At 38.9% G+C, this 15,049-nt stretch overlaps 1 pseudogene; it reads right to left on the reverse strand.

Moving 5' to 3' along the window:
- Positions 1 to 3,322: 3,322 nt before the first annotated feature.
- Positions 3,323 to 9,769, reverse strand: LOC139455228 (A disintegrin and metalloproteinase with thrombospondin motifs 9-like; annotated as a pseudogene).
- Positions 9,770 to 15,049: the final 5,280 nt, after the last annotated feature.

Consider the following 15,049-nt stretch of genomic DNA (forward strand, 5'->3'; position numbering starts at 1 on the left):
TATTATAGCAGTAACTGTATATGTATAATGGACCGTCGTATCCTTTACTCCAATAGACAGGACAATGATACAGGCAGTTTGAATTAACCATGAGTTCTCTGTCTCAGCTCTTTACATCACCCAAGCAACCTCGATGTATGTACGATACACGGCGACACAAACTTGCTTATCGTGGATAGAAAGATGAATGTAAGTTCTTTGGAAGTTTAAATGTTTGAAAAGAATCACTTACAAGGTTCTCACGAACACCCAATATATATAATGTATATCACTTGTAGAGAAATGGATTAATGAGTAGAGAGTAGAACGTGGTCACCAGAAAGAAAGTCGAGCCATTAGAAACTCCCATGGGATATCAGGGTCAATGAAAGAACAAAGTAGTTGTTGAGTAGTTCGTCAAGGGACAATAACGGAGTTGTGTATTATTCAACTCAAATCGTCATGCAGATAATGTATATTTAATAGTTTATGTTGCCAGTGCCACTGTCGTCTTGTTTGTACAAGGAGATTTGAATGCACATACAAGTAACGGTACATTTGCAAATTATATAGAAAGCTACGACCGAACATATTTACCTAATGACGCTGACCTAAATTATGAACTCGATGAAGACGAATGCCACGCACATCACACACAAGTATTCATAACATTTCTCTTTTTGAATTGAAAAGATTTCGAATATCGGAACATCATATCGTAGCAGTAACTGTAAACGTATAATGGGCCGACGACCCCTGTTGGAATACATCGTTGCCATTGGCTCCAATTGGGAGATTACCCTGGATATGGACCAAACCTGTCCTGTCATGATAGGAGATAACCGCCCATATCACAACGGTACCCCAACCAAACCTGTCTACTTCCTGTACGCAGATTCCGGCGTAACGTTCTCCCCGACGTCTGTAGACCCGTGCTCTTCCATCCCCTCGACGGAGGAGAAATATTCATTCGTCGCTGAACCAGACATCCCTCCATCGCAGTGGAGGCCATACCTTGTGTTGACGACACCAATGCAATCGTTGTTGACGATATTGTCGACTCAATATGACGCTTCGAACAGGACGTCTTGCTCTTAGACCTGCTGCTCTTAAACGGTTTCGTACGGTCAGGTAGGAGATTCCCCCTCCGGGTATTTGGGATGCGGTTGAGGTGGCTGTAGTCTTGGGCGGGGGTGGTGGGGTGGTGGGGGTTGTTCGACCTTGGCCGATCACGTGTTGACCCATGCTGTTGCATCCGAACCCATAGCCTTGTGATGGTGCTGGGCGCTACATTGAAAACCCCTCCTACAGCTGATTGGGATTCCCCTTCATGCAAGCGGCCAATGGCGTTGTTTCTTTGCACTTCTGTTAATCTTAGGATGTTGTCGAACTGTTACTGTTCGATTGACGCAGATGCCATTCAATCAAAAACCCTGCACTTTAATACCGTTCATAGAGCTGCTGCACTGGGTGCATTTTTCCAAATCGTACGTGTTTCTCGACTTATTGTTTGCATGTCCTTGTGATCATTTTGATCTGGAACATTTGTCACTGACACTTTAACACATTAAACCTCTTCTTTTTGCACCTCTCGGTCCGCTAATTTTGCTTTTATGGCCATATTGCGTTTCTGTTTTTTAAGAGTATATATACGAAGCAAGTAACCATTACCATTGTCGTGATAAATAGTATTCCTTAAGAACAAAGGAATCTAAATAATCGAAACTGATCTTGATAACACGTAAATGAGCAAACAATCAACCTTTTCAACACACAAGCTTTACTAAATCTCTATCCTCGCATAAAGGCGATTTACTCCCGCTTATTGTAGCTTAATGCCTTAATGCCACCATTGTTAGTTTGTTTGTTTGGTTGGTTGTTGTTTAACGCAGCACTCAGCAATATTCCAGCTATATGACACCGCTTTGCAAATCGATTCTGGACATGACAATCCAGTGATTGACATCATGAGCATCGATCCACGCAATTGGGATACCATGACGTGCATCAACCAAATCAGCGAGCCTGACCCTCCGATCCCGTCAGTCGCCTCTTACGACAAGCATAGTTGCCTTTTACGGCAATCAAGGGTTGCTAAAGACCTATTCTAACCCGAATCTTCAGGGGTTGATAATATCTTAAACCGTAGTACACACTTTGACGTGCTTATTTGAACACGATCTCAGTTCATGATTATTTGTCACAGTGAATCAGTTTAGTTTAACGCCTCTTTGAACAAACAGTATTTTAGTTTTATCAATGCAACAGCTTTATGTGGGAGGCAAGTCCGAAGTGATGCAGGTCTCAGATGTTTAACAGATAGAAATGTCGTATGTCTGTCTGTCTGTCATATGAGTCAAACTGATCGTTGAATCTGATCTGAGCAACTTTTATAGTGTCACGATAGGGTCAGGTTCTATAACAAGGTTTAGAAAGAATATATGTACTCTTCCCTCATATGGAAAAGAAACAACTAAAACTTTTTTGTGCGGATAGAATTATACTGATACAGTAACAAAACAGATACAAATCTTTTACAAGTAAATTAATGTATGCTCTGACACAGCTGATCACTTGTAGTTTCTGGTCAGACAGCTTGACTGTGTACGAGTCGCCAGAATTCAGGTCATAACATAGATGTAGAAGGCTAGACAAACCCCAAAGTAGTTAAATCGTAAATATATGGCAGAGAGTTGCCGATGGCTTGGTTGCTTTGGGCTTCCGTCAGTCGTGGCCTGTTTTCGCTGTTCACATGCTGTGAGAGATGATGGCATACAAAATGAAACCCCAACGTTTTATAACACAACAAGTAATGTTGCACGTACATCTCATGTTGGTGTGCATGGTAGTGTTTTTGCGATTTCCATCTTTTTACCAAATGTCTGCAGAACCTCTTTTTCCACACAAATCAATCCCAATCCATGCAGAAATGACCGAATCATATTTGGCATTAATTTTGTGTGGATGTCAGTTATTTACGATTTACTATTTTTGCGATTCTTGTTTGCAAACACATGTGTGTGGGTGCGTGCATTGCCTTCCGTTAATCCCATTGGTTTCCTCGTTATATTGTTATCCTTGTACACTAATCATATCTCGTGTAAAAACAAAAACATTTCAGCATGCATATATCTTAACTCAGTATGCATACTAAGTATTCACCTGATGAAGGGACGTCGTTACAAAAAGCAAACACGTTGTTATCCATAAAAATGTTCATGTCTTCATTATCGTATGTTGTACGAATCGCGTGTTAATCGTCAATGTTTTGACACTAGATGTTGTAAATGTTGTGTTACGTATATAAATTCCTTTTCCTCAAATACTTTTGAAAGTCGCTGTTTCAAAGTTCATTGCCCACAGCAACTGCCCTCGGTTTCCGAAACTGCTTTTCCTGAGGAATAACTGAAATGTAAAAGAATAAATTGGGTGATAAGAGAATCTACAGATTAGCTGGGCCAATATCAGGAGTGTACAGACAATAACTGGATGGAAATAAACAACAGAGGGTGTTCAGCAAGGAACCCACCTTCCTGAAAGTTTTTATGGAGCTTCAGTGGTCCATCTGGTCTACATCCACCACACCCTCCACCGCAGAGAAGGTCAATCTGGACGCCATCTGCTGACCTCATCACTGATGGCGTGTGCGGCTGGTGTCCAAATCCATTCCACGTTTGCTGAAATAGATTCAGTACATCAGTACACTGTATTTGTAAACACATATATTGCATTCACGTTAGTTGTACCTTCCTGCCGATTATTAACTCAGGACACTTAAGAATAATTTGATTCCAGTAAATGTTTTTTGTTTATTGTTTAACGCCACACTCAGCTCTAGTAAATGAAATATGAACTTTCGGACATAACCATTCTATGACTGCCAGCTCATTTATTGTTATTAGTTCACGCTTCACAAACTGTTTCACCCCTAAAACATAATTAATCGAAAAGATTACATGTGTTCTCAGAGGAGAATTTATCCATCTTACAATTCTTTTTGAATACTACGATGAATGGTTACGATTCTAGTAATTTTAACATGTTTTCTTTCACTTCTAATACAAGGTGATTGTGCAAAAACATATAAACCATAATCAAATGAAAGCATTTAAAACTAACTCGGGTTAGAATGGGTCCTCATGAACCTATGCTTGTCGTAAGAAACTTACTTTGCGTGTCAACTGCTCCGATGGAGTGGATCGTTGTTCATAATATCAATCACTGGATTGTCTGGTCCGGATTTTATTATTTACAGAAAAAAATATTATTCTTCGGTTGCAATAGAAAAGGCTAGAGGTCAAGGTCAAACTCACAATTTAACTGGTTACACTTTCTTTAATGATATTCACGAATTTTTCATCAAATTTGGTATGTACCCTTTCTAGGATGGGGTATGAAAAGAATTAGGTGACGACAAGGCAAAGATCACCGTTAGCGTTCAGGGATGGTTACCCCTGTAGACATGAAACTTTATATTGCATGTATCTTTACAAATCCTACATATGGAATGGTATATGTGTCAAATGGCAATGCATGTCTTTGTTTGGTTATTGTGGAACTTGGCTGCATCAATTATTACCAGTTACCAATTACTGTTGTATAATTGTGAGGTGAGGTGAAATGGGGTTTAACGTCGCGTCCAAGATTATTGCACTTATTGCACACGTGTGTGTGTGTGTGTGTGTGTGTGGCTGATTGTACTAGACCAGACTAATGCCGATTTATAGTGCTAGCCCACTGAGATACCATGCCGCAGTTTAACATGAATACCCCACTCAGACAAAGTATACTAACTCCGAGCCGACCAGCCCCTTAATGACGAGCCCCAGACAGGGTAGCAATAAGTACCATCTTTTAACCTCTTTTGGTATAACGCAGCCAGAGATCGAACCCCGGACCTTCCGCTCTCCGGGCGGACGCTCTAGCACTAGACCACGGAGGCGGTCTGGGGAAATGGTAGTGAAGGGGCTGCTACTGTTTTTGCACGTTCTTGGAAACACCTCAGGTTTGAAATGATGAATGGATGAATAGAAATTTGATTACCTGTGGATCAACAAGCATGCCTGTTCCATTGAGGTTAATTTGAAAATTCAATTACCGGTTCCTAATGAGTAACAATCTCCAGCTTCTCCATACGCTCCTATTCCCGTGGCAAAGGTGTGGTCTGTTTTGTTTGCCTCCATTACCTTGTAAGGAAACAAAACATTTCGCAGATGAAAGAGGTTTTATTTCTGCAAAGGAGATTGCGATTAACATAGAGCCGAGCTTTCAGTCTGAACCCTGCACAAATTACTTTGTAGTGTCTTTCGAATCTATTCTAGCACATGAGTCTAGCACATTTTTAAGAAATACTATTTTTTGTTTGTTGTTTAACACCACACTCAGCAATCGTCCAGCTATATGACAGCCGTCTGTAAAAAATCGAGTCTGGACCAGACTATCAAGTGATTGATGTCATTAGCATCGATACACACAATTGGAATACGACCATGCTTCAACCAGTTACTACATTGATATTCAATTAACATACCTTGACATCAACTCTGATTTTTCTGAAGTTTGTAACATAATAATTAGATTTATTTACATCATTACAAAACAGATCTTGTACACTTGGGTACTCCCCTGTGTTGGTCACAGTCAGACTGACATATTCCCTGGGGGGCCCAGAAGCCATGTCATGACAGTAGATCTTGGTGGGGCAACCCAGGAAGGTTGGGGCGTCAGGGTAGATCCAGTACTCGCCATCAGTAGCGGTGGGATCAGTTTCCTTCACGTCAGAGCAGGTTTCTGGGATAGAAAGGTCTCCTGGAAGGTGTGAGAATATATCTCAAATGTCGAGTCGTTCAAACATGTATTTGTCAAATCATATAATTCCATTTCGATAGATCATGCAGAATTGTTAAAGTAAGGATTCTCCCTACCCAATTCGCGATCAAATGCTAGGACATACATAAAGTCGGTAAAATATCCCAAATATAATATTGGCTATTTTGTAGACTATGAAATTATAACACATTTAAACTTTATACATTATTCATTTTTCCCCTCTAAAATTCTGATGATGATTTTATGGAATATTGCTGACTTGACAAGGTTTGAAATACATATGTTTCACAGTGCTACTGCACTCACAATTACCCAGCACAGTTCAGAGATGTTGTTATAAAACAAAGGATAATACGGTTATCCGCTTCAAATAGAGCCATCAGAATTATGATTATTTGACATTACATCTCCATGCTATAAAAGTGGTCTTAAAACAGAGAGACACCATCTCAAAATCAGAAATTAAAAGTGTAAAAAAACAAAAAATAACAAAAAAATGGCATAATCAATATCAAAATTCAAATAGCTAAATCAAAAAAGTGCTCAGAAAACCACTAGCCAAAACTAAAATCCTACACACCTCTAAACAAATTGACAGATTAATTACAAAACTCCAAACAGGACACACGAACCTAAATAACTACCTAAAAATACTTAAAAGACACACCACAGGCAACTGCCCCCACTGCAAACAACCCAAAACGCACTCATCCACTGCACCCACTACCAAATACACAGAACCACACTACAAACCACCCTCGATCTAAATAAGGTTCCTACTCTAGATGAAATACTAAACCCTCAAAATAAACAAGAAAACTTCATTTATTCCTAATCAAAACAGACCTAATTAAGCGCATCTAAAAACTAATTAATCCACCAGCCCAAAATCCAATAAACATACAAACACCCACCTCACCCGGCTCCCTTAGTTCACTCCTCCACCCACCTCGGCATTTATTCCAAATTTAAAAATTCCAAAAATTCAATATAAGCAACCCCTAAAAGCCCCCTCTTGGGTTGCACACACCACTCTCACCCTTTTCGGAATACACTAAATGGTCCGGCCAACCCCGTGTGCGAAATACGCTACAGTCAGAAAGCGCACGTTAAATCTTCTATATCAGTCAGTCAGTCAGTCAGAGAGACACTGCAGCCCCTCTACACAAACAAGGAATTGTATGGGGTTTAGGGGTCACTGAAATTAGATTAGTATGAAGCCAAACATTTTCATCAGATTTGGCTAAACAACATTAAGTATGACATATAAATAGCTTTTTTATTGCAAAAATATTTTTCCTTTTCCTTATAATATCCTGTCATTTTGTTTGAAAACGATATAGTAACAAAACAAAAGCCATTCTTAGCAATATTTTTTTTTGTATTTTGACATTGGTTCGTGTGTTTTTAAATGAAAAAAACACACGAACTGATCACACCCTCAATCACAACTGTTGACGTCTGGTGACATGATACAAACGAAACTTTATGGCATTTTGGAGCTTTGGAAACTGTAGCGAGTTTCGTCTTCGAAATTAATATGTATTTCGATCCATCAGAAACCACTATGCAAGAACGGACAGACAACGTCAGTTGGATTAACTGATACCCATTTCAAGGTGGAAGATAAAGTAGGGTAACTGAAATGATCATTGTTTAATAATGTAGGAATATTCTATATGAAATCACTTTTGTACGATGAAGTTACCACCCTTTTGTTTAATCCCTTGGTTGAAGGTGAATACACTGGGGGATCCATTAGCTACCACCAAATAGAATCAATATCAGTTTTCTTAAACCGATCTAGCATCTGTGATTAGGGTGGATATTGGCCACCCTACTATGGTTGAATAATGGAAACTTTGACTAGTAATTAAGATAAAAGTTTGGGTGTCTGATAAATACAAATTATGTGGACACTTTATAATTAACATATCATTAGAAATCAAAGTTTTAAAAAACGTGCACAAACAAACAAACATGTATGTATGAAGTTGTTTGAAGTTAGATACAAATCATTAAAACCACAACCTTTTCTGTAGAAAACGTTGTTAGATGTCCCAACAAACTGCATGGGCATCGCCCAGCACGTGCTGTATGTACACATGCTTCCCACAGAGTTGTAGATAAACCATTGAAATGTCGGTCTTCTTCCCACATAATTGGCACATTCAAATAAGCTAACTACTGCCGGCAGGTCCTGTGCTGATATATCAGGTTCTAGATGCAATTTTTCAAAAGTTACATATCTGCATATCATCAATCACGGTCTCTTTACTATCGGCCGTAATCTTTACTTAAGGTACAGACGTTTATGCCAGCTCATAATTGCATGATTACAAAACACTTAATTACGTAATCTTTGTACACACACGAGTAGTTCGTGTTTCTTTGCTTCCAAGAAACGATTCAGTCTATTAAAAATAATCTTTGTACAGTACCGTTCAAATTGAACAAAAAAAGCAGAACTCGTCAACCTTTCTCCTTTTCAGGAGAATATGTTTGTTCCTAGGGAGTGCTCGAGACATTTCAATGAATGGTGTCGATGACACACGACCGTATACCCACTTCTTAGTCTAAATAAATAATACTGTACAAACGAGTCAGGTAAACCTACCTTGCCTTCGTACAAACTTAAAGGTTCAAAAGCATTACTGTTTACCTAATGCCGAGTCAATGTGTTTAGACTCGACTAACAACTTGTTTGTTAGCTTTTACACTGTTTCATCAAAACCGGTTGGTTAAACAATATCTGTACACAAAGTCTTTCAAGATTCACCAGAAATATATGCACGCCATTGTTGTGGTGTTGTGTATTTGTTATAGTCCATTTGCGATGGTAGTCACGATCATTGAGAATTATTCAGGTTAAGACATGCTGGCACGAGAAGCTAAAGGTGGACGTGGCACGTGTTGCCCTCGATCACCTTATAATATGTCCTAAAGTCAATAAACAAATCCGTAAACCGTGCGCATGAGATGCGAGGAGGTGTACATAATGGTGAGGAGTTGGTCTCACATAGACCATTCATGCAGTACAGAGAAATCGTGGATCTCATGAAGTTCACCATTTATTGGCAGATAATACGTAACGGTTATTTTTCCGATGTCCCAATATATTGTTATATATGTTACCCACTGCTATTTGATAAGTAACTGAAAAAAATGAAATGTCAAGCCTAATAAATAGTTCAACCACACCAATACATAATTTAAGTAACGTGTGAAGTCCCATCATACTGTTTTCATCATGCAGCGGTGTGACATTATATTGCTTAAGTGTCAAATCATGTTTGAGAAAGAAGGAAATGCATTTATGCAAATATTAGAGATTAAGTATATTCAATTTGTCGACCTTGGTCATATATTTATGATGTTGATATAAAATTCTTCTCAGTGTCTGGTGATTGTGAAAAGGTCGTGAGTATCTTAAATCCTGTTGATCGGAGTCTTTTGTTCCATCTCCGTTTCCTGGAATAAGCACCTTAAACGAGACACAGTACCATGCTTATAGCAAGAATACTGTAAGTCCCCATGGTCCCAAGCATGGGAACCTACCTTTGGTTGCTGGCGATCTAGATCCCTATTTTATATTGTACTGTCTGATAACAGCTATAACTGTTTAATGTTCTAACACTAGATTTAAATAAAATCTGATAATATAGCGGTCCATCGACGACAGGTTTTTAAACAGTCTAAATGTATTTATTATTAATGTATAGCTTGTTCTCGTCACGACCTGGCTGAAATATTGCCAATATGACGTTAAGTTTCAAATCACATTCTCACTAAACGAGACACAGTGTCTGTTATCCATTGCACATATTCTTGGTTCGCATGCCCAGCAAAATATAACTGCTAGCAGCAAAATATTATTGCCAGGAAAAAGAATGATACCTTTCGTCACAAGGATTTCAAGGGACATGTGATTGGTCAGTGTGTTGTTTTTCATGGACACCATGGCAACGTGGTCAGCATGCCCATGTTTCATTAACATTGGAGTCTCTTTAATGGATAATGTGAAGTGTATTGAGATTAGAGAATTTTAATATATATTTTATCTAGTACAGTGAGGACTGCCAGAGTAGATTTTGCTTCAATCATAGCAACAAATATTCACCTACACCAAACTAAATATTGTATTTAAAAATCTTAACTTTGGATTTACTATTCGCTATCTCGTAAAAGTCAATGCAAATGTAAAACGTCAACGCCATAGAATAACCAGTCTCGATCATCAGCCAAAACAGTTTCCAGAGGGCGCAAAAGGCAAAATTCGGTGAAAATTATGTGAATGGATCACTGAAATTCAGTAATGACACCAGGTGTTCGTTAAAAGGGTAAGCATTTACTACCCTTCCGATAGCTCTCGTCACACAAGTGCATACAAAAGGTAAGCGTCTGTTTGTTGCCCGACGCCACACAGTTGTATTCCTGCCCTGCTCCGGTTGCCTGTAAACAATTTAGACAATGAAGTGATGGCCCAGGAATTCCAGTGACACAATAGCGCATTCACTGGTTTTATTGAAACTAAAAACGATAAGGTAATTTTGTATTACATCTTTGTGAAACGTTTGCGAAATATGTTTGTCTCGATCTTAACATTCCATTTGAAGTTAGCCTTCCAATATGGATATCCTGACGCCATGTCACGTCACAAGTTTATCTCGTCACATTTGACCCTGTTCACACTTCGAGTCCGATGGCGGTCACAAGGTATAAAATTATAGTCACGTACAAACGTTTTGCCGAAATAATCTTTTGTAACACTTGAACTCGTAACGTTAACTTCGTAACATGTGTCAATTGCGGGTTTACGGAATTCCAATTGCTGAACGGCCGTGTACACACCTCGGCCTTCAGTAAAAGCTCCTTTCACTTGTTATGTCCCGTACACCCCTCTACTGCCGCAAGCACCTCATAAACCAACCAGTGGTTGATAGTGTCTAGTCGTCTGTGTAACCTCGAACCCATTCCTGCAGATATTCCGTTTAATACGGTGGGTGTAACACGGGTGGGTCAGGATACCCTGAAGGCATGTGAACACCTGGTATCATCACTATTTAATAGTGATCAGAACATATTTTTTTTAGAATTAGGAAAGGATTTTGTCGTTTTTGGTAATGGTATTGTTCTCTATATTTGTCAACTAAACTAAACTCAAGTTATTCCCCCTTCAAAACAAGTCCTATTGAAAGCAATATCTGTTTAATGTAACACAATACAGGATACATTATACAGCTCGGTAAAGACGCATTGTATGCAACTTAATTAATTGGAGAAGATGACATTAAGCATAGTAATACAATACGTCGGTTTCTGAGTATTTACAATCGTCCATGTTGGGATGCTCCAAACGGCTGATCCATAGATGTAACTGTTTATAGGTTCCTGATGTCCGGTCAAATAAGGATAAACACTTCATACCACAAATGTTCACGTTTGCATGGTCAGCATAAGAAGCAGGCTGCGTTCTGATGGTCTCCGTCTTCGAGTTCGCAATTCGCTAACCACTGACATGACGTTATATGCAAGTTTCTTTGCTATGGTGCTGACGTAATCAGCGTTTGAATCAACGTCAGTGGTCGTCAGTTCTCTTCTCAGATGAGATCAGAGTCAATATGTTTTTATCATACAAAACTGGCTCCCACAGGAGATATCGCTTTGGTGAGATCAAGCGATTTATTACTTGCCCGTGAAGAGATCACCCGTTTAATAAACATACAGCTTTATTACACATTGTGTAATACCAAAACGCGTGCTTATGTACTCTCGGAACACGTTTCACGAACAAATATTGAAAGCTCTCAACATCCCTTGGCGTATTCAACGACATTGTGTGTGGAGATGACAGATCACTGGGAGGAGCTTATGTACACTCGATGACCCCAGCAACCTTGTTGCTAGGCTGACGTCACATGGCATTGTTTCGCCGATGGATCTTGCAACAAAATTCAAGACATTACGTCATCGGGTATTGTGACGTCATTGTAAACTTGGAGCTGCAAGGCCCCGTTCCACAAGGCGATCGTACTCTAGCGCAACGACAGTCGTTAGTCTAAGTTAAATTATGTGAGTTGTGACAGCCTTAGCACTACGATAATTTTGTGGGACGAACGCCTGAAATCTAAAGGTGGACCATTGTATGATATTAAATTCATACGTTTCAACTTTTGACGTGTTTGAAGTATTATTCTGTTAAACTCAATTGGATTATGCCTTGCATGGATCGTGTAGGTGTCAGCCTATTTACACTCAACAGTATAATTCTAAAAACATTATAAATGACAAGTAATAAATAAAATACTAAACTCGCTCTCGTGTAAAACCAATTTTATGAAACTCGTGAATAGTTGTGGTATCTGACTCGCTTTCGCTCGTCAGATACCAGAACTATTCACTCGTTTCATAAAATTGGTATTACACGGGAGCTCGTTTAGTATTCTATATATCTACACTGTAGATATCGCTGCAATGGAATTACATCACAATGCTTTGCAGACCATTGTGACGTCACTGGTTACCATGACGTCACAATCAAATGACATCACTAATGGCTCTGCTACTGAAGCTGTTTCAGTACCTTTTACACTGAAGACACTGCTAATTACTGTCTACAAATTGAAAAAGTTGAAAGAATGATGTTGGTTGATAAATAAAATCTCACACTCGTTGATAAAAATGGCAAAAATCATCGGCAAGCCTCGGAATTTTCCACTTTTATCAACTCCCGTTGATATATTTGATATCAAAAGACACTCGGGTGGGATTCTCTATGTCCCTAATGACCGTAGGTGAGTGTGCAGACTACACCACGAACGTTTTGAGGATGCAACTGTTGTGGCGCACACTCCTTTTGGTGGTCCCCAGCGACATTAGAGCTACTGCAAGAACACTGTTACCGCTTGATGGGAATCTCATCCTATGGCGGAAAGAATGTGACGTCACTGTATTAACTCACTATCTGCTTCTTCAACAGTGTACGGTTCAGAAAGTAAGGATGTTCGTGACTCTCATTCCAGATGGGGAATATACAACAAAATCCTTAATGGTGTGTGCGGGATTTATTTTGATGCATTCCAAATACAGATGTTACAAATCTATTAAGTTGCCTTTATGTACATAGTAAAACATTTTGATTTTATATCAATCAAATTTGTTCAATGCATAACACAAGTAGGATATTTATCAGTTATTGAATTTCATTAAAGAATTTCAAATGCACACTTGATAAGTGTTAATAGATAACAACTAAACTGTTTTGTAACAACAGAAACAGGAACTGGTCTACATTCAAAATAACAATACAATATAGTACTGGCTAAAAATACAAGAACTTTAATAAAGTGTCTGTTTATAAAGTTTTACAATGTCGGCTGCATCGGTGGCGCGTGCATATTGACAAATAAACACGGAATATGAATAGGGCATATATGTCTCTGTTACATCTACACCAACAAGCAACAGAAACTAAAAAATAACATACAATGGAATTTGAACTCAAATGCTAAATACTTTTTCAAATCATGTAAACCCAATCGAAGAAACATACAATGCTGCTATTGAAACTCTCCCCTTAGTTCACGGATGTCAGTTTAAAATGACTTTGCTAGAGTTGAAAAAACATGAGCACCATGATCACAGGTTGCATGTGGATAATATGGTTGCTGCTCACAATACACGTCGTGAAATTAACAGTAAATACAATATGCCACGTTTAACGGCAGGAGAACGGTTTCTTGACTGTGACGTCATCAGCATCAACTTCCCTAGTAGATGTTTGTTTGTCTTTTGTTTAATGCCGCATTCAACAATATCCCAACTATATGGCGGCGGTTTGTAAATAATCGAGTCTTGACCAGACAATCCAGTGACTGATATCATGAGCATCGAGCTACTCAATTGGGATACGCTGACATGCATCACCCTAGCCAGCGAGCCTGACCACCCGATGTCGTTAATTAGTCACCTCTTACGACAAGCACATTCGTCTCTTACGACAAGCACATTCGTCTCTTACGACAAGCATGGGTTGCTGAAGACCTGTTCTAACTCCGATCTTCACGGGTCCCTAGGACTTCTTGTTAGCGGCCTCCCTATACAGATCTGACGACTGTGCCATCATGGTGTTCAGGCCTATGCAGAGTGACATGCCCTTATGTCATTTTGTGTCCATGTTTATATTGTCATAGCAACAAGTGTATTATTTCATAGCTCTGTATCATCGCTATCTATTTGCTTATTCATGATCACAAATGCTCAAAAAGTATCATAAATATTTTCAGGTCTTTTTTATCAAGCCTGACACATAGTTTGTTTGTTTCCCTTGCTTTTCGGTGTACAGCTACGTATGAAGAACACACTTAATTGTTTCAAAGTATTCTTTGAATCGTAAGTTAGGTACAAATCTCGCAAAACACAATTGTTATCTTTTACTCCCTCGTAGATTTACAGAGGTGCTAACGCTTTCACGGTTTCGTTCCTTTAGAACGTCATAACTCGGTGCTACACAATATTTCCACAAACTTCTGAGTTTTGGTGCATGTATGGAAATGAAGTACGTTGATAAATAAATCGTAAAGCAATCACGGATCGCACAATCAACCAAAATATTATGTCTAACGAACAAGAATGGTAATTTGAGAACTATCCTCTTACGACAGGAAAAATGAAGAGAGATACTATAGCGTAATTATTATACCCCCGCCATAAATCCATGCTACCATAACATGATTCTCAATGGGGACACATTTTCTTAAAAACCCTAAAAGTTTGAGAATTCAGATTTTACACACCAGTGATGTTATTGGTCATGATCTCAAATGAGTTCGAAAATTGGAGTCTTCAACTACTTTTTACAGAGTTATGTCCATTGCTCTCTGCTTTTCATCTCAGTAAATACTGCATGAAATGAGGACAAGTTTTCTCAGAAATGTCTGATGTTACATGAATGAAAGTGTGCATGCTTATCTAACAGATACTTGTCAGGACTTAGGTCGAAAATTGGTGTCCTAAATTAATTTTAGACCCTTGATCCATGTTGTTCTATTTTGTGCACAGTGTCCGCCATGGGACACGTTTTCTCAGAAACTACTGAAGTTACATGAATGAAACTTTGCAAGCTTACCAAACGATACGTATCAAGACTGAGTTCTCAAATTGATGCAATAACATATTTCCCCATAGTTACGTCCCTTGCTACATGTTAAATGGAGACAAGATTATTGAGAAACTACGCGAA

This window comes from Haliotis cracherodii, unplaced genomic scaffold (genome assembly GCF_022045235.1).
Source record: "Haliotis cracherodii isolate W230 unplaced genomic scaffold, xgHalCrac1.p SCAF_1, whole genome shotgun sequence".
Lineage (NCBI taxonomy): Eukaryota > Metazoa > Mollusca > Gastropoda > Lepetellida > Haliotidae > Haliotis > Haliotis cracherodii.